At 41.5% G+C, this 20,276-nt stretch overlaps 1 long non-coding RNA gene and 1 other non-coding gene across 3 annotated transcripts in view; one reads left to right on the forward strand and one right to left on the reverse strand.

Moving 5' to 3' along the window:
* The window catches only part of LOC112447081 (uncharacterized), a 62,193-nt gene that overhangs the window by 23,301 nt on the left and 18,616 nt on the right, over positions 1–20,276 (forward strand). Inside the window, exon 3 of one of the 2 annotated variants that reach the window (XR_009494902.1) lies at positions 19,931–20,112. The exons of the other annotated variant lie outside the window; for it this stretch is intronic. This is a non-coding gene — a long non-coding RNA (uncharacterized lncRNA). The remainder of the gene's footprint in view (positions 1–19,930; positions 20,113–20,276) is intronic. 2 annotated transcript variants of the gene reach the window in all.
* Positions 13,793–13,865, reverse strand: TRNAG-UCC (transfer RNA glycine (anticodon UCC)). Its single transcript has one exon. It is a non-coding gene; the product is annotated as a tRNA-Gly (tRNA).

The following is a 20,276-nucleotide window of genomic DNA, read 5'->3' on the forward strand; positions in this document are numbered from 1 at the left end:
TTAGTCTCCCTTTGGATATGTGATCTTATGGCTTGGCCTTATCTTCTTTTAATCAAAATGTATACATGCCAAAAACATTTATTCTGGCACATTCTGCATTTGTAAATGCAGAACAAAAAAAGGTAAGGCTGTAGTGGGAGAAATTGGTGCATTTATTTTCTCTGTCACTGTATTTGATTTTGTAAAAACCCTGAGCAGATGTTAGCCTCCTCCACTGCCCCGTCAGGGAGACCCAGGCTCCAGGTATCTCCCCTATGAGGATGGGGAATGGTAGGTAGGGAGGGTAGGCACTGAGGGCCACTCACATCAGACACAAGTCTGCAAGGAAATAAACATGCTAATGTAGTATTTCCAGGGCTTGTTCCAACGGTGTCATGAAGAGATAACCATCACAGTCATTAGCCAGATGTGTTCTTAGCCAGATGTGCTCTGATTCCCTCTTTTCTTTTACCAACTCACATCTGCCCCCACCAACTATGGTCCTAGAGGTGGTGGTTGTCAGTGGCGTGGGTCTCAATCATGGAGACCTCTTGCCCCCTCATGCCTCTCCCCTCTTCTCTTCCTCCCATCAAACTGCTATTTTGTGTCTCTGTTGCAACTGGGTCATGTTTTTGACTTTACCAAGAGGAAGCAAGGGGCCTTCGGTGGGAAAGCAAGAGGTTTCCAGTGTTCACCAAATACAGATGCTCAGGAAATGGGGCACTCGTGTGGCTTGTGTAGAGGGAACTTCTCAGCTACAAGGCTGTGTCCTGTGTGCGGGAGGCCCCGCTCACTCCTCGCTGTCTCCCAGCCTGCCTGACTCCAAACATCCCCGGGAATAATTCAACTTCTTATCTAAGGTACGGGCCAGCTTCCTTGAACCACCAACTGCTCAATTGCACAACATGTCGGTTATATAAGAGGATCTTAAGAAAGAATAAAATCATGAGCCCCACATAACTGCCCCTGTCCAGGCATCACCCCCAGCCCCGAGAAAGGGGCCCAGTTGGGGCAGTTGGTCCATTTGTAAACAGAAGCTGCAGAACAAACTGTTGGTTTCGCTGAATGAAGCTTCAGGGCTCCACATCGTCCTTGTGTTCCCTCAGACTCCCCTGCCCCCACTCCACCCCGTCACCCCAAATGCAGGCCCTCATTACCCTGGATGAGAATAGAAGGCTCCTCATCATTTATTTATTTTTAGCACTTGCTCAAACTAATTGGTAGCCCTGCAACCCATACATAATACAGTGATCTGGAAGGAACTGACAGCTATTTAATGATGGATGGTATCGGATGGGGACAGAGAACACGAGGCTTATTCTGCAGTGGGTCTTGTTTGACTGTCTGCTGTTGTTTGGGGGTATGCGTTTTCTGAGGCACTTGGTCTCTAAAGGTTATCAGCTGAAAATTACAGAGCCAGAGCTCAGCAAGGCGGGTGCAGTCCTCTTCCTACTTCTTCACTGGCCTACAGAGGTGGGTTCAGCAGTTCTGAGCCTTTGAGAGAAAGAGACCCAGTATTTAGAGAAGGAAGGCCGTGTCTTTGACTCTTTCACCTGCCTGGATCCTGGCATGGGAAAGGTAGTAAGGAGTTTGGGAAGAGCATGAGTTCTGGAAGCAAACAAGTCTGGGGAGTCTCAGCTTGAACACTCAACACTTACATGACTTCAGATAAATGGCTTAAACTTTCAGAACCTCAGTTTCCTCATCTCTCAAAATGAGGAGAATAAGGCCTACCCACCAAGGTGTTTTAGAGGACAAATGTGAAAACACCAATTATACTGCCTCCTACAAGCTTAGGTATTCAATAACAAGTTCTTCCTTAATTTGAATTTACCACATCTAAGATTCCTTAGGGAGCTATGAACAAAACACGCCAAGCTTTGCACTTCCATTTTGCTCTTTATTAGTAGGTCCATAATATAAGATAGACAAGACATCAAAGTAACATAGAGGACACGACTGAGACGACTGGGATTCTATTACTGATTACACCTGAGAATGTGCTCAGAAGCTGTGCAATCAAAATGCTTTCATGCTTCCCTGGTGGTCCAGTGGTTAAGAGTACGCCTTGCAATGCAGGGGATACCGGTTCAATCACGGGTCCAGGAGGATTCCACATACCGTGGGGCAACTAAGCCTATGCACCACAACTACAGAGCCCACCTGCCCTACAGCCTGAGCTCCGCAACAAGAGAAGCCACTGCAGTAGAAACCTATGCATCACAACTGGGGAGTGGACCCCTGCTCGCTGCAACTGGAGAAAGTCCATGTTCAAAAATGAAGACCCAGTGCTGCCAAAAAAAATAAAAAATAAAAAACTAACTAAAAATTTTTAAAAAGAAGGTCTCCTTTAGGACCCTTCCTACACTGTGAGTAGGAATGTAAATTGGTGCAGCCACTATAGAAACAATATGGAGTTTCCTTAAAAATACCAAAAATAGAGCTACCGTGGGATCTAGCAATCTTACTTCTGGGAATATATCCAGAAAACTCTAAAAGTATATGAAAGATACATGCACCCCAATAGTCATAACAGCACCATTTACAATAGTCAAGACATGGATGCACCTTAAGTGTCCATCAACAGAGGAATGGATAAAGATGTGACATATATTATACTCACAATGGAATATTATTTCAGCCAAAAAAAGAATGAAATAATGCCATTTGCAGCAACATGGATGGACCTAGAGAATATCATACTAAGTAAAGTAAATCAGACAGACAAATATATGATAACACTTATATGTAGAGTCTAAAAAAAATAATACAAAAGAATTTATTTACCAAACAGAAACAGACCCACAGACATAGAAAGCAAACATTTGGTTACCAAAGGGGAAAGGCAGGAGAGAGAGGAGAAAGTTAGGAGTATGGAAGTAACACATACAAACTACTATACATAGAATAGATAGGCAATGAGGATTTACTGTGTAACACAGAGAACTCTATTCAACAACTTGTAATAACCTATAATAGAAAATAATTTGAATACATATATATTTAGCCAAATCACTTTGCTGTATACTTACACAATATTATAAATCAACTACACTTCAATTTTAAAAAAGGCCTTGTATCCTAGGCTGTATGTAAACTTGGATAAATTATATATATTTAAGCTTTCTGAGTCTTAATCATCTCAATCTCATTGGGATTTGTGAGTGATAAGTATAATAATAAGTATACTAACAAGTATAATGTACTAATTAAATGCTGAAATAGAGCAGGTGTCCCCCAAATGTTACCTTCATTTCTTCATTAAGTAGTAATCTTCTAGTTTTGAACTGTAATTAGATATTCATTTATGTAACAGATGTTTATAGAGCAAATGTGTTTATATGGCAGACACAGTCCTATTTGCTGGGCATCCTATACTCTGGCTTGGGAGAGAACTGATAAATTGGCAGATGAAAGTTTATGTAATTTAGTGTAAAAAATATGGGATTCCATTAGGCTTATGCTACAGAGCTACTTTTTTCATTCAACTATATTTTATTTCATTGAAAATTGTCTGTATCAGTAGATATTAATAGAGAGCTTTTTCATCCTTTTATATAGCTGTACATTGTTCCAAAGTGGGTGTGTATACACACACACACATTATTTAGCCATTACCTTATTGATGGCCATTTGTGTTTTCTACCTTTTTTGGAGGAAGGGAATTGAAAAAATGATATCCTCATTCTTATGTTATTATACTGTATGATAATTTTGTAGGTTATATTATTTTTTAATCTTTAAATAAAATATCATGGGCCCCAAATACTATCAAATCTCATGATTTTAATGAGTAATATGTCTGTTTCAGTTTGAAAAGAGTGAAAAAGAAAGTGAAATTCGCTCAGTTGTGTCCAACTCTTTGCAACCCTATGGACTATATAGTCCATGGAATTCTCCAGGCAAGAATATTGGAGTGGGTAGCCTTTCCCTTCGCCAGGGGATCTTCCTGACTCAGGGATCGAACCCAGGTCTCCCACATTGCAGGCGGATCTTTTTACCAGCTGAGCCACAAGGGAAGCCCAAGAGTACTACAGCGGGTATCCTATCCCTTCTCCAGTGGATCTTCCCGACCCAAGAATCGAACTGGGGTCTCCTGCATTGCAGGTATTTTCTTTACCAACTGAGCTATTAGGGAATTCTTGATTGATATTTGTCAACAGTTCATCAACCATGTCAGTTTTGGGGAAACATTTTGACAAGGTTTTTTCAAGTGAACCTTTCCCACTGTTCCATGTGTTTCCTCTGGGTGAGAGGGGAGTACCCAGGTGAGTGCAGGATGCAGTTCAGTTCAGTCCCTCAGTCATGTCTGACTCTTTGTGACCCCATGGACCACAGCGCGCCAGGCCTCCCTGTCCATCACCAACTCCTGGAGTTTACCCAAACTCATGTCCATTGAGTTGGTGATGCCATCCAACCATCTCATCTTCTGTTGTCCCCTTCTCCTCCTGCTCTCAGTCTTTCCCAGCATCAGGGTCTTTTCCAATGAGTCAGCTCTTCATTCACATCAGGTGGCCAAAGTATTGGAGTTACACCTTCAACATCAGTCCTTCCAATGAACACTCAGGTCTGGTTGGACCTCCTTGCAGTCCAAGGGACTCTCAAAAGTATTCTCCAGAGGGATGCAAATGGGACATTGAATTTCTGGGCTGCTTCTTGCTCAATATGATCATGGATGTGGGGGGTTTTTTTGTTTGTTTTCTGTTTGTTTTTTTTTCCCTCTTCAGGTCTTATTTCTTTGAGGGTAATAATTCCTACCTACTTCTATTCACTAATATGCATCATTCATTTGGCAACTCATTGGCTATATCAACTTCAAGTCCCTGAAATTATCCTAAAGTACTTTTAGAATCTTTCAAAGGTCTGTCTCTCCCAGTCCCCTCCACTATAACCTGTGTTCCTTCATGCAACAGCCTTCCTGGAAGATTTATTCTTTGAATTAGAATAAAGACTATCTTCAGTTTTAGGTTCACAAAAAAATTGAGAAAAAAGTACGGAGAGTTCCCATATACCTCCTGACCCGTACAGGCACAGCCTCCCCCACTACTGGCATCCCCCATCAGAGTGGTACCTTTGTTACAACTCTGTATAATTCTACATTAACACAACAGTATCACTTTAAACCATAGCTTACATTAAGGTTCACTCTAGTGATGTGGAACATTCTATGGGTTTGGACAAGCATATAATGACATGTGTCCATCATTACAGTATCATACAAAGCAGTTTCACCGCCCTAAAAATCCTCTGTGCTCTGCCGATTCATTCCTCCCTTCCCCTAACCCCTGGCAACCATTGCTGTTTTTACTGTTTCCCTAGTTTTGTCTTTTCCAGAATGTCATATTGTTGGAATTACACAGTATGTAGCTTTTTCCAACTGGCTTCTTTTACTTATTAATATGCATTAAAATTCCTCCATGTCTTTTCCTGGCTTAATAGTTTGTTTCTTTTTAGTGTGAATAATATTCCCTTGTCTGTATGTATCATAGTTTATTTATCCATTCACCTACTTAAACACATCTTGGTTGCTTCCAAATATTGACAAATACGAATTAAGCTGCAAAAAAACATCTGTATGCAGGTTTTTGTGTGGACATAAGTTTTTAACTGATTTTGGTAAATACCAAGGAGCCCAATTGCTGCATCATATGGTAAATTTTGTGAGGAACTGCCAAACTGTCTTCTAAAGTGGCTGTACCATTTTTCACCCCCACCAGCAATGGATAAATCTACTCCACATCCTCACCAGAATCTGGTTTTGTCAGTGATTTGGATGTATAATTTGGATTTAGATTATGATAGGTATCCAGTAGTATCTCACTGTTCTCTTAATTTGCATTTCCCTCATGAAGTATAATGTTGAACTTTACCTTTTAAATTTTCTTAATCCATTTTATTGGTTTTTAGTTTGGTTAGTTACTGCATTGACATTCCAGTGTAAAATGGTTCTTGCTACACAGGGTCATTGTGAGGAAGAAAGGAAAGAATCTTATCTCTGTAAATACAAAATCTCAGTTTATAGCTTTTATTTCTGTATCTTGCTCAAGTTGGATAAAGCCAGAGCTGGAAGTCATATTGGTGGAAAGTCAGTGCCCATGAAGTTCATAGGATAATCAACCTCAAATACACAATGCCTTGTGAGCACAGAGAAGGAAATAACTGGCTTTGCCTGAGGAGTTGAATTAGATTTTATGTTGCCTAGAATATAGTAACCCCTCATTCATTCTTCATCAAATGAGAGGACGTTTGAGAAGGTGGACTCTGGAGTTGGACTCCTTAGAATTGAAACAGTCCTCCATTAGTTGATCAGATTATGACTTTTGGTCAGTTACTTAACCTCTCTGTTTCCCCATGTGAAAAAATGGGGCTAATAGCAACCTGAAACTGGAAGCAACCCAAATGTCCTCAGTGGATGAATGGGTAAACAAAGTGTGGTATATCTACACTGTGCACTATTACTCAGTCGTAAAGAAAAAGAATGAAGTACTGATACATGTAACAACATGGATGAACCTTGAAAGCATTAGGCTAAGTGAGAGAAGCCAGACACAAGAGGTCCCGTACTACATGGCTCCATGTATATGGAGGGCCTAGGATAGGTAAATCCATAGAGACAGAAAGCAGATGGGTGGCTCCCAGGGGCTAAGAGGAAGGAGTCATGGGGAGTGACTACTTAACAGGTACAGGATTTTATTTGGGGTTGATGAAAATGTTTTGATGAAACAAGATAGCTGTGGTGGTCGTACATCATCGTGAAGGTACTAAAAGCCATTGAAGTGTACACTTAAAGGTGGTTAATTTTATCTTAAATGAACTTTCCGTTCAGTTCAGTGCAGTCGCTCAGTCGTGTCCAACTCTTTGCGACCCCATGAATCGCAGCACACCAGGCCTCCCTGTCCATCACCAACTCCCGGAGTTCACTCAGACTCATGTCCATCAAGTCAGTGATGCCATCCAGCCATCTCATCCTCTGTCATCCCTTTCTCCTCCTGCCCCCAATCCCTCCCAGCATCAGTCTTTTCCAATGAGTCAACTCTTCACATGAGGTGGCTAAAGTACTGGAGTTTCAGCTTTAGCATCATTCCTTCCAAAGAAATCCCAGGGCTGATCTCCTTCAGAATGGACTGGTTGGATCTCCTTGCAGTCCAAGGGACTCTCAAGAGTCTTCTCCAACACCACAGTTCAAAAGCATCAATTCTTCAGCACTCAGCCTTCTTCACAGTCCAACTCTCACATCCATACATGACTACAGGAAAAACTAGACTAGACGGACCTTTGTTGGCAAAGTAATGTCTCTGCTTTTGAATATGCTATTTAGGTTGGTCATAACTTTCCTTTCAAGGAGTAAGTGTCTTTTAATTTCATGGCTGCAGTCACCATCTGCAGTGATTTTGGAGCCCAAAAAATAAAGTCTGACACTGTTTCCACTGTTTCCCCATCTATTTCCCATGAAGTGATAGGACCGGATGCCAGGATCTTCGTTTTCTGAATGTTGAGCTTTAAGCCAACTTTTTCACTCTCCACTTTCACTTTCATCAAGAGGCTTTTGAGTTCCTCTTCACTTTCTGCCATAAGGGTGGTGTCATCTGCATATCTGAGGCTATTGATATTTCTCCCAGTAATCTGGATTCCAGCTTGTGTTTCTTCCAGCCCAGCATTTCTCATGATGTACTCTGCGTATAAGTTAAATAAACAGGGTGACAATATATAGCCTTGACATACTCCTTTTCCTATTTGGAACCAGTCTGTTGTTCCATGTCCAGTTCTAACTGTTGCTTCCTGACCTGCATACAGGTTTCTCAAGAGGCAGGTCAGGTGGTCTGGTATTCCCATCTCTTGAAGAATTTTCCACAGTTTATTGTGATCCACACACTCAAAGGCTATCTCAACAAAAATACTCACTGGATATGCTAAACAGGAGGTTTGACATAGCTGAGTGAGTAGTAAATTAGTGGGATGGAAAATAGAGTTCATTAAATTACCCAGGGTGCCACAGAGAGCCGAGATATGCAAGACAGGTTGCATAGGATGTGAGGTAGTACAGAATTCTAGAAAGATAAAAGACAAAAATGGGATGAAGAGTATTTGAAGGGGGAAAAAAAACCCAGAATTTTCCATAAACATTTGTTGGAAGAGTACAAGCCTCAGATCCAGGAAACCCTAAAAGTTCCAAAAAGAATAAAAGAAAACTCATACCTAGGCATATTCTAGTAAAACTGTAGACAGTCTAAAGCCAAAAGAAGATCTAAAAGGCAGCCAGAAAATAAAAGTCACTTCCAAAGTGGTGACAATTAGACAGCTGGTGAGCTTTTCAACAGTAGTAATAAAAGACAAAAGACAGGAATAAACTATGCGATATGCTGAAAGAAAAAAGTGCTGCTAGTGTAGACTTTCAAAGAAAGCAAAAATATCTTTCAATAATGAAGACAAAATACTCTTTTTAGACAAACAAAAATTGAGAGTTTTACCACCAACAGATCTTTGCCCAAGAAAATTCTAAAAGATTCGTTTCAAGGAAAAATTTCAGATATTAGTAAATACTGGGTAAGTCGAAATATAATTTGACTGGATAAGCAACTAAATTAATGTGTAAATTATGGGATTAAATAAAAGGTATAACTAAAATAATTAATGTGGGAGTATTTATAGAGAAAGTGAAAAGGGTCACAGTGTTTGGAGGTCTTACAATGCTTGGGAGGAAAGGTAAAGATATTGATTAATGTGTTAAAATAAGTACAGCAGTCACTGAAAGAAGACTGCCAAATGTCCCCTATATCCATTGTCCTTTTCTTATATAATAATGAAACTTTACTTTTTATCTGACCACATGACCATTTTCAGCCTTTGAGGCTACAGTGGTTGAGGTGCAACAGATTGCATTTTATTTCCAAATATGGGGTGCCCCTCCTCCTGGGAGGATTATGTATTTCCTCACCCTCCTGACATCAGGTTTGATCTCCTTTGGGAGGGTTTTATTTAAATACTGGTGATATCAGTCTTGGCCAGGTGATTTGTTTAGCCAATAAACTGTCAGTGGAAATGAAATATGTCACCTTCTGAGCAGAAGTTTTCAAAACCATCATGAAGTTCTACCATCTCTTTTTCTTCTGCTCTATCCTTAGCAATGCTTCAGAAAGGGACTGGGGCCAGGAACGAAGAGCAAAAGCTGATGTGTACATGTGACATGAATGAGAAATAAACCCACATTAAAGCCACTTGGATTTTGGAATTGCTGGTTACTATAGCGTAATTTAGCCTTAGGTGAGTGATACAGAAGTTAATGCCCAGAAATAAACCACTGCTATCACAACAAATAAACGAATACAACAACCTCAAATTAGCAGTATATAGTATTGGCTTTCAGAATGTGAAGTAGGTGCCTAGGAAATGTTAGTGGAGGCTAACATATATAGAAAGATGATAATCCATATTACAGAGTGGCCAAATATTGACCAAAACTTGCCTATGCTAACTTGAAAGACAAACTATGGATGGAGGTTCATAACATTGTACAGGAGGTGGTGATCAAAACCATCCCCAATAAAGAAATGCAGAAAGGCAAATAGTTGTCAGAGGAGGCCTTACAAATAGCTGAGAAAAGAAGAGAAGAGAAATGAAAGGCAAAGGAGAAAAGGAAAGATATGTCCATTTGAATGCAGAGTTCCAGAGAACAGGGGGAGAGATAAGAAAGCTTTTTTAAGGAACAATGCAAAGACACAGGAAAACAAAAGAATGGGAAAGACTAGAGATCTGTTCAACAAAATTAGAAGCACCAAGGGAATATTTCATGCAAAGATAGGCACAATAAAGGACAGAAATGGTATGGACCTAACAGAAGCGAAAAATTAAGAAGAGGTGGCAAGAATACATGGAAGAACTATACAAAAAAGATCTTAATGATCTGGATAACCATGATGGTGTGATTACTCACCTAGAGCCAGACATCCTGTAGTGCAAAGTCAAGTAGGGCTTTGGAAGCATCAGATGAACAAAGCTAGTGGAGGTGATGAAATTCCAGCTCAGCTATTTCAAATCTTAAAAGATGATGTTGTGAAAGTGCTGCACTCAACATTCCAGCAAATTTGGAAAACTCAGCAGTGGCCACAGGACTGGAAAAGGTCAGCTTCCATTCCAATCCCAAAGAAGGGCAATATCAAAGAATGCTCAAATTACCACACAATTGCATTCATTCCATATGCCAACAAGGTCATGCTCAAAATCCTTCAAGCTAGGCTTCAACAGTACAGGAACCAAGAACATCCAGATGTACAAGCTGAATTTAGAAAAGGCAGAGGGACCAGAGATCAAATTGCCAACATCAGTTGGATCATAGAAACAGCTACAAAATTCCAGAAAAACATCTACCTCTGCTTCATTGACTATGCTAAAGTCTTTGACTGTGTGGATCACAACAAATTGTGGATAATTGTTAAAGAGATGGGAATACCAGACCACCTTATCTGTCTCTCGTGAAATCTGTATGCAGGTCAAGAAGCAAGTAAGAACCCGACATGGAACAATGGACTGGTTCAAATTGGGTAAGGTGTACCTCAAAGTTGTATATTGTCACCTTGCTTATTTAACTTACATGCAGAGTATATCATGAGAAACACTGGGCTGGATGAAGCACAAGCTGGAATCAAGATTGCTTGGAGAAATATCAATAACCTCAGATATGCAGATGACACCACCCTTATGGCAGAAAGTGAAGAGTAGCTAAACAGCCTCTTGATGAAACTGAGAGGAGAGTGAAAAAGCTGACTTAAAACTCAACATTCAAAAAACAAAGATCATGGCATCTGGTCCCATCACTTCATGGCAGATAGATGGGGCAACAGTGGAAACAGTGACAGACTTTATTTTCTTGGGCTCCAAAATCACTACAAATGGTGACTGTACCCATGAAATTAAAAGATGTCGGTTCCTTGGAAGAATAGCAGTGACAAACCTAGACAGTGTACTAAAAAGCAGAGACATTGCTTTGCCTACAAAGGTCCATCTAGTCAAAGCTGTGGTTTTTCTAGTAGTCATGTACAGATATGAAAGCTGGCAATAGAAAAGGCTGGGTGCCAAAGAATTGATGCCTTCAAACTGCAGTGCTGGAGAAGACTCTTGAGAGTCCCTTGGACTGCAAGGAGATCCAACCAGTCCATCCTAAATGAAATCAGTCCTGAATATTCATTGGAAGGACTGATGCTGATGCTGAAACTCCAATACTTTGGCTACCCGATGTGAAGAACTGACTCATTTGAAAAGACCCTGATGCTGGGAAAGATTGAGGGCAGGAAAAGAAGGGGACAACAGAGGATGAGACAGTTGGATGGCATCACCAACTCACTGGACATAAGTTTGAGCAAACTCTGGGAAATGGTGAAGGACAGGGAGGCCTGGAGTGCTACACTCCATGGGGTCATAATGAGTCAGACATGACTGAACAACAGCAACAGCAATGAACTTATGATATAAGATGAAGAATGTGGGAAATACAGAATGGGATTTAAAAGTTGCACATTACCACATTGTAACAGCCTGAGATGACTAATGGAATGATCCATATGACCAAATAAATCAGTGTCACAATAAAGTAAGGAGATGCGACCCTACACTGAAAATGCACAGATCTTCAGATTAGAGGTTTTTAAAACTTCAGCTCTATGCTACCAACTCTTTGCTATTTAGTCACTAAATTGTGTCTGACTCTTTGAGATCCCATGGACTGTAACCCACCAGATTCTTCTGTCCATAGAATTTTCCAGGCAAGAATACTGGAGTGGTTTGCCATTTCCTTCTCCTGAAGATCTTCCCAACCCAGGGATGGAACCCAGGTCTCCTGCTTGTTGGGTGTATTCTTTACTGCTGAGCCACCGGAAAGACCAGAGACATATCTAAAGCATGCTACCAGAGACATATTTAAAACATAAAGACAATGGAGAGACTGAAAATGTAAAGGAAGAAAAAGAGCAGACCCTTAAGAGCAAAGCAAAGTGGACACAAATATCCAGCTCCACATTCTTTATTGCATAGACACAGCTAGACCATTCTCAAACTGGACAAAGTTCACTTAAGAACAAAATAGTGGAATTACAGTTCAAAAATAGCCTCAGAGGTTTTTATGATGGGTTAAATTGTGCCTCTCCAAAATTTATGTTCAAGTACCTTGAGATGAGATGAGACTGTATTTGGAGACAGGATCTTTAAAGAAACAATTAAGTTAAAATAGGGAGGGACCCAATCCACACTGAGTAGGGTCCTTACAAGAAGAAGAAATTTGGACACAAAAAGAGGCGCCAGGGATGTGTGGGCATGGAGGAAGGACTGTACCAGGACACAAGGAGAAACAGGTGTATCTCCAAACCAAGGAGAGAGCTTTCAAAGAGAACCGACACTGCAGACACCTGATCTTGAACTTCTAGCCTCCAGAACTTTGAGAAAACCACTTTCTGTTATTAGAGCCACCTTGTCCGTGACTTTGTTTGTGGTATCCAGTTTGTGATACTTTGTGACAGCATCCCTAGGATACTTAAGAAAGCCTTAAATAATAGTAGTAATTGCAATAATGTCATACCCTAGATCTTTTCAGGCCATTTCCTTTTGGAGAATTCCAAAGATCAAAAAAGCGGCCATGTGCAACAAGAAGATGTCTTCTGGCAACTCCCTCCTTACAAAGAGGCTTTTAATAATGGGCCTTGGCACAGAGGTAACCAGCATTGTGCCCTGGGGCGGGTCTCACCATTGTCCTCCTCTGTGGGCAGCCGAAGAGAGCCAAAGATGCAATGCCATCCAAGGGAGTGCCATCTGGGAGGATGTTTCTAAAGAAAACAGGAGGCTCTGGTTCCTGGATTTGCCACTCTGATCCAGTTTAATCGCTAACATCTATAAGAAAAGAAAAGTCCTCTTTCTTTCATATCACATTGGGCTAGAGCCAAATGAGATTCTTCATGCTGATGGTGAGGGGTAATAGCCATATCGTAATCATCATTTTAGAGAACATTTCTCTCCTACCAGCTCTTGCTGAACATATTTAGATTCTGAGATAACATTAGGGGGTAAGAACATTTGTCCTTTAAAGACTTCCATTTGAGGGCTTCAACTGCTCACTGGCTTTGTCATTTGTTATTCATATGTGTTCATCAAATTGTTCAAATGTTTTTATTTCCTCCTATCAATGGTTTCATTTAGAAAACACTTCGTATCATCTCCAAGCTAATTATTTAATAAAAAAAGGTTTCTTTCATTTTTTATTTTCTCATCTCTCTTCTTTTGACATTGAGGTCATTTTTCTCATCTGAAACTCCAATGTGTGCTAACTTTACATTTTTATAAATTCATACATTGCGGGCACTTTGTTTTGGTCCAGTGTTTTCCCCCCAGGAGGGGAAAGTTGTATTTATAGGCGTCTATAAATGCGAGGCTTTGTTGTGCTGATCTTTTCTTTCTTCTCACCCCCTCGAGGTTGTGGCTAGAAATCTGCGCAATTCTTGCTTTAAAAAAAAGTAAAGAATGAAAGACAATGTGATACAGTTGGTCTCTGTTGATTACTTGGTAGTCTGGTGACTGTAGAAATGCTGATCAAAGGCTCTGGACAGTGAAAGCCAAGCTTGTGGGGGAAGAGGCTGAGGGGCAGCAGGATTTAGGAAAGTTACAGAGCTTTGCTAGTATAATCTAATAACTTTTCATACCTTCTTCTTCTTCTTTTTTTTTTTTTTTAGATTTTTTTGATGTGGACCAGTGTTAAAGTCTTTATTGAATTTGTCACAATATTGCTTCTGTTTTATGTTTTGGTGTTCTGCCCACAAGGCATGTGGGATCTTAGCTCCCAGACCAGGGATCAAACCTGTGCCCCCTGCATTGGAAATGCAGAGTCTTAACCACTCGACCACCAAGGAAGGGCCCTTCTTTTCCTTCTTTCTTTCTTTCCTCTCTGCTCTTTGGTCTTTCTACTGCTCTCTATTTTTCCATATTTTGTTTTTTCCTTTCTTTCTTCTTTCCTTCATACATGGAAGGAAACTACAAGATTGAACCACAGGCTGGAAATGGCCAAATATCAGCAATTTCACACACTCAGCCTAATACTGGAGAAGGCAATCCCATGGACGGAGGAGCCTGGTGGGCTGCAGTCCATGGGGTCGCTAAGAGTTGGAGACGATTGAGCGACTTCACTTTCTCTTTTCATTTTCATGCACTGGAGAAGGAAATGGCAACCCACTCCAGTGTTCTTGCCTGGAGAATCCCAGGGACGGGGAAGCCTGGTGGGCTGCCGTCCCTGGGGTCACACAGAGTTGGACACGACTGAAGCGACTTAGCAGCAGCAGCAGCAGCAACCTAATACACCAAAATATTCAAGATTTAAAACTTCTGTACACAAAGAAAAGAGAATAACAGTACAATATTATTTTCCAAAAGTAGAGATTCTTCCTTATTCAAGAAGGCAAACTGGCTTAGGACTGGCCGTGGGTTTAACCAGGCCTGAATGGAATCCTAGTCCCACAACTTGTTCTTTGCAAGACTTTGATCAAGTGACTTTGCCTCTCTCAGTCTCAGTTGCCTTATCTGTAAATGGGAAACCTGGTACCTATTTTACAGGATTTTTCTGAAAACTGAAAGTAAACATAAAAAGGCATGACAATCTTAAAATTTTATTTAAGATTTTATTTTATTTTTTTTTAATTTTATTTTTAAACTTTACATAATTGTATTAGTTTTGCCAAATTAAAAAAAAAAAATAAAGTGAGATTTTGAGGCTGAAAAAAAAAAAGGCATGACACCTTACAGAGTGAGTGGTCTGACACATACACATGTCTAAGTTTTTTATGATACTTTGGTGATGAGAAAAATGCAAATTTATTCAAAAGCATTACTGAATACTTGTGGCTTCAAGGCAGAAGTTACAAGCTGATTCAGAAAGAATTGATCACATTGGAAAGAAAATGTATTAGTTCAGTTCAGTTTAGTTCAGTTGCTCAGTCATGTCCGACTCTTTGTGACTCCATGGACTGCAGCATGCCAAGCCTCCCTGTCTATCACCAACTCCTGCAGTTTACTCAAACTCATGTCCATTGTGTCAGTGATGCCATCTAACCGTCTCATCCTCTGCCATCCCCTTCTCCTCCTGCCTTCAATCTTTCCCAGCATCAGGGTCTTTTCAAATGAGTCAACTCTTCCCATCAGGTGGCCAAAGTATTGAAGTTTCAGCTTCAACATCAGTCCTTCTAATGAATACCCAGGACTGATTTCCTTTAGGATGGACTGGTTGGATTTCCTTGCAGTCCAAGGGACTCTCAAGAGTATTCTCCAACACCACAGTTCAAAAGCATCAATTCTTCGGTGCTCAGCCTTCTTCACAGTCCAACTCTCACATCCATACATGACCACTGGAAAAACCATAGCCTTGACTAGACGGACCTCTGTTGGCAAAGTAATGTCTCTGCTTTTTAATATGCTGTCTAGGTTGGTTATAACTTTCCTTCCAAGGAGTCAGCATCTTTTAATTTCATGGCTGCAGTCACCATCTGCAGTGATTTTGGAGCCCCCAAAAATGAAGTCAGCCACTGTTTCCACTGTTTCCCCATCTCTTTGTCTTGAAATGATGGGACCGGATGCCATGATCTTCATTTTCTGAATGTTGAGCTTTAAGCCAACTTTTTCACTCTCCTCTTTCACTTTCATCAAGAGGCTGTTTAGTTCTTCTTAGCTTTCTGCCATAAGGGTGGTGTCATCTGCATATCTGAGGTTACTGATATTTCTCCCGGCAATCTTGATTCCAGCTTGTGCTTCTTCCAGCCCAGCATTTCTCATGATGTACTTTGCATATAAATTAAATAAGCAGAGTGACAATATACAGCCTAAGACCATGAACAAATATTTAACCAAAACAGTTTGCCTCTAAGCATCAATATATGGGGGACCAAGTACCAGCATGTGATTGATTGAACAAGGATGGGTTTCCCCAAGACTTAATTCCTTTTGTGATATATCACATACATAGGGCTGTGGGCAATTATGTGAAGTAAGTGTGTGTGTGTGAAGAACATAGTGTCAGGAGTCAAAAGTCAGGATATACTGAAAGGTTTTTCCACAGTTTCAGGAAGACCTTGGAAATCTCATTTTCCAACTGGATGAGGCTCCCCCTCACTTCAGTTGTGCAGTGTAGAAGCTCTTTGGGGAATATATTCCGGGGCACTGGGTAGGGCTTTCTGTTTAAATACTGACTTAATTCTGGGACAGTGGCCACCAGGTACTCTGATCATCACACTGCTGACATCTTGTGGGGCTACAGCAAGAATCTCACAGTCCTGAGGGCATGACGGGAAGCCTTGTGGCTCCATTTCAAATACCCAATGGCTGGGATGAACAGCCATGAGGGGTGTAGGTTGAGTATTTGTCTGATTGCAGTGATTATGATAGTTCCTTTACAACTTTGGTTTCAACTGCATGCTATTATGGGCCTTCCCAGGTGGCTCAGTGGGTAAAGAATCCACTTGCAACACAGAAGAGACAGGAGACGTGGGTTCAATCTTGGGTCTGGAAGATCCCTTGGAGAAGGAAATAGTAACCCACTTGAGTATTTTTGCCTGAAAAATCTCATGGGCAGAGGAGACTGGTGGGCTACAGTCCATGGGATTGCAGAGACCCAGTCATGACTGTAGAGACTGAACACAAGCACATGCTAATATATAGCTTGCTGGCCAAGTAATATGCCTTTAAATACGTTTAATAATTTTTGAATCACCTTTAATTTTTTTAATAAGGGGGTATTCACACTCTCCTGTAGGTGTGTGAAGGATTTTGAAATTTGAAAAAGAAATTCATACCCTCAAAGAAGTCAGGAACCCCCGCCCTAGGCTCTGTGACTAATCTCTTCCTGTGTCTTGCTCACCCAGTGTCTGAACTGACCTGTCATTCAGGTCTAATGTTTGATCCTGGGGAAACTTTATGAAATATACTCCATCCTGACTGGGGGATAGTTCTCTACAGCAATGGGCCATGAGTCCCCAACCTCCCTTTGATTTCTCAGTCCAGGTCACCCTCTAAAGGATTCACCACCAACCACCTGGTCCCATTTCCCCTATTTTGATATGGGAACTTGTTTTTGGGGTGTCTTTTGTTTTTTTTTTTTCAAAACCAAAATTTAAGCAAAACCAAAATTTAATTATTTATAACATCCAAATTTCTCTCTATGGTTGTCTGGGTGGCTCAGACAGTAAAATTCACCTGGCAATGCAGGCGAAGACCTGGGTTGGATCCCTGGGTTGGGAAGATTCCCCTGGAGAAGGGAATGGCAACCCACTCAAGTATTCTTGCCTAGAGAATCCCATGGACAGAAGAGTCTGGCGGGCTATAGTCCATGGGGTCACAAAGAGTAGGACATGACTGAGCAACTTTCTTTCTCTTATGATAGGGACCTTTTTTTTTTAAGAGAAGAAAATGATTAGCTTTTAAAATTATGACCCTATCAGGAAACAATGTCACATTCCAGTCTCACAACCAGCAAAAGCTGAGGAGGAAAAATTACTAACCCTGGGGTTCTCCAGCCCCTTCCTCCTATGGCTAGCCCGGCCCAGTACGGAGATAACTCTGGGTTATACAGCATGTTTCACTGGCTTCAAGGTGAGCCTCAAATACCTTCCAGCAAACGCTCCCTGACACATCCCTGCCTTTACCCCATCACACGCCCTGCTCTCGAGGCATCCGGATGCCAACATTCTGGAGATGCCTCTTCTCAGCTCCAGCTGGAGAAGGACATAAACACACATGGCCGTCACAGCCCATGCCAGGATCGAAAAATGTTTGGCCACTAGCACTCTCTTATTTGTGGTTATTTCTTGCTTCTAATTTTGCAGCCCGCACCAAATCCTCCTCCAAGAGGATACTGCCTCGCAAGCTGACAGCTCTCGGGGTTGGGTGCGGGGAATGTCTAAGCTCAGCACACCACCTGCACTCATTCCGAGACTCAATCCAGGTCGTCTAATGAAAAGTGCCCTAAGCAGGGTTTCTCAGAGCAGTCCCTGGAACACAGCAGGAAAGCCAGTCGGCCCGCCCCAGCACCTCGTTGGCTGCGTTTCCTGCGCCCTCCCTAGCTTTCTTCCTCTTTCCTCTCTGCCTACATGCTTCTTTGTCCTCTTGCTGGTGCCGCTGCCACCGTGACCGTCCTTTTGTTGTGGGGGCCCATTGTGTGGGCCAAGTTTTGCCCCGGGGGAGGGCCTCAAGCTGGCTCCGTGGATTCAAAGTGCCGGGGCTGCCGAAGGAAGATTGTCTGACCACAAGCCACCTGGCATCCATCAAAGATAAACAAACACGCTGTGCTTATCACCAAGCTGCCCGGTGTAGCCAAACTGTAAATTAGATCCATAACGGCCTCCTCAGCGGCATCACACGGCCCAGACACAGACCCTGGTGGCCCTCGGTCTTAACTGCAAATATGGATACTTGAGTGTCACCACCTTGGCTTTAGTTGGAGTGTGAACTTTATTTCAAAATATCCTTTAAAGTTGAAATATATGTACACACACATACAAAGACTGGTAGCACAAGGCCAAGATATAAACAGTGGTTGCCTTTGCCTGCTGACTATGTCTGGGACTTCTTTTCTTTGTATGGTTTTATATTTTCCGAAGTTTCTCCAATGAGGACTTAATCATTTTTATAATGTTGAAAGCATGGACAGATACTTTTAATTTAAAATGTTTGAAAATCAAAACATCCTAACTTCTGTGTGGATGAGGAGGTGGAAAGCAAGGTGGGCTTAGTTTAAAAGGAGGGCAAATTCTAAAACAGACTTACAGAGATAGAAAACAAACTCGTGGTGACCAAAGTGGGAGGGAGGGGGAAAAACAGAAGTATGGGATTAACAGATACTGGCTTCTGTATATAAAATAGGTAAGCAACAAGGATATACTGTGTAGCACAGGGAATTATAGTCATTATTTTGCAATAACCTGTAATGGAGTATAATCTGCAAAAATACTGAATTGCTATACTGTACACCTGAAACTAATATAATATTGTAAATTAACTATACTTCAGCTTTAAAAGAAAAAGGCAAATTCTGATTATATCACAGCCAAGCACCTGGGTGAGTCAGAACCCAGTTACAGTTCCAGCAAACTTCCCCAGCGGAGCCATCTTTTACCTCAGGTCTGGGTCCTGTCACTGATGATGCACTCAGGGTTCCTGCAGAGACAGTGCTGATCTTCTTGTAGGATTTCAAACCAAGAGGGATATTGGGGAAGTGCTTTCTCCTACTCACCCCAGCCACACCTCTGCCAACTTTGCCTGAGGGCACAACAATCCTGGAACCCCAGAGTAAAGGCTAAGAGGCTTGTCAGTTATTTTTGGATATACCCTTAGGCGCTTCCTACTTTTACTCAGCGGTCTCACAGAGCTGGAGGTAAGGTGGTTTCTCACCTGGTACAGTGCCTCACTCAAGTTTATGCAACAGAGCACAGATCTAGGTCAAATCTGTATCCATGTGAATAAAACCACCAGATCCCCTCCCATCCATCACTCCCAGGAGTCTTGTCCACACAGTGACAAGAGTTGACTCAAAAGTCTGGTTGTTTGGGGAGTTGTATAGATACAATTCTCATCAGAACATCATTCACTTCTACAGGAAAGTACACCAGCCAGACTGATCATATATCACAAGTATATCTGTGATAATACGATTTGAATCATTCATTTTTAATCTGATTGACTTGGCACTTGACTTGAGACTGAGGATGGCAAAGCTCTCCCAGGACACCCCATCTCTCAATGTATGCAAAGAGACACGGGATCACCATTCTAAACACATGTTCGATCGGAGAGTTAATTTTCTTTTTTCATTTTATGAATTATTTTGGAGAATTTACTCTATCGAATTTCAGAAAGTTAATTTTGAGCTCTAAGAAAGCAGATCCTGCTTTCTTGTCTGCTGCTTTCCAAAACAGTTCTGCCAAAATTCTTCATGCAGATACACTGCCGAAAGATAACAGCAACAGAAGTCATGTCATGAAGCCGAGGATCACTGGGGGAAATGCGAATCCACAGGCCTTCAGATCTGAGGCAGCATTCTCAAATGCTGAAGTCATCTCCTATCCACCCGAGGCCCTCAGATCTGCACATCGATGTATGAAATTGGAGGCTAATATGCAGGTATTGATTTCTCGAAGGGTGAGTGTCAATATTTACAATCCCAAGAGGTGGCAACTGATGGAGGCAAAAACCAAAGTCGAGCTGGCAACTACCAAGGTCACAGTGAGCAATAATCCTGCTCTTCACAATGCGGGTCAAAGCCTTTGCCTCCAAGTGGTGCCCCA

Source organism: Bos taurus, chromosome 6 (assembly GCF_002263795.3).
Source record: "Bos taurus isolate L1 Dominette 01449 registration number 42190680 breed Hereford chromosome 6, ARS-UCD2.0, whole genome shotgun sequence".
Classification (NCBI taxonomy): Eukaryota; Metazoa; Chordata; class Mammalia; order Artiodactyla; family Bovidae; genus Bos; species Bos taurus.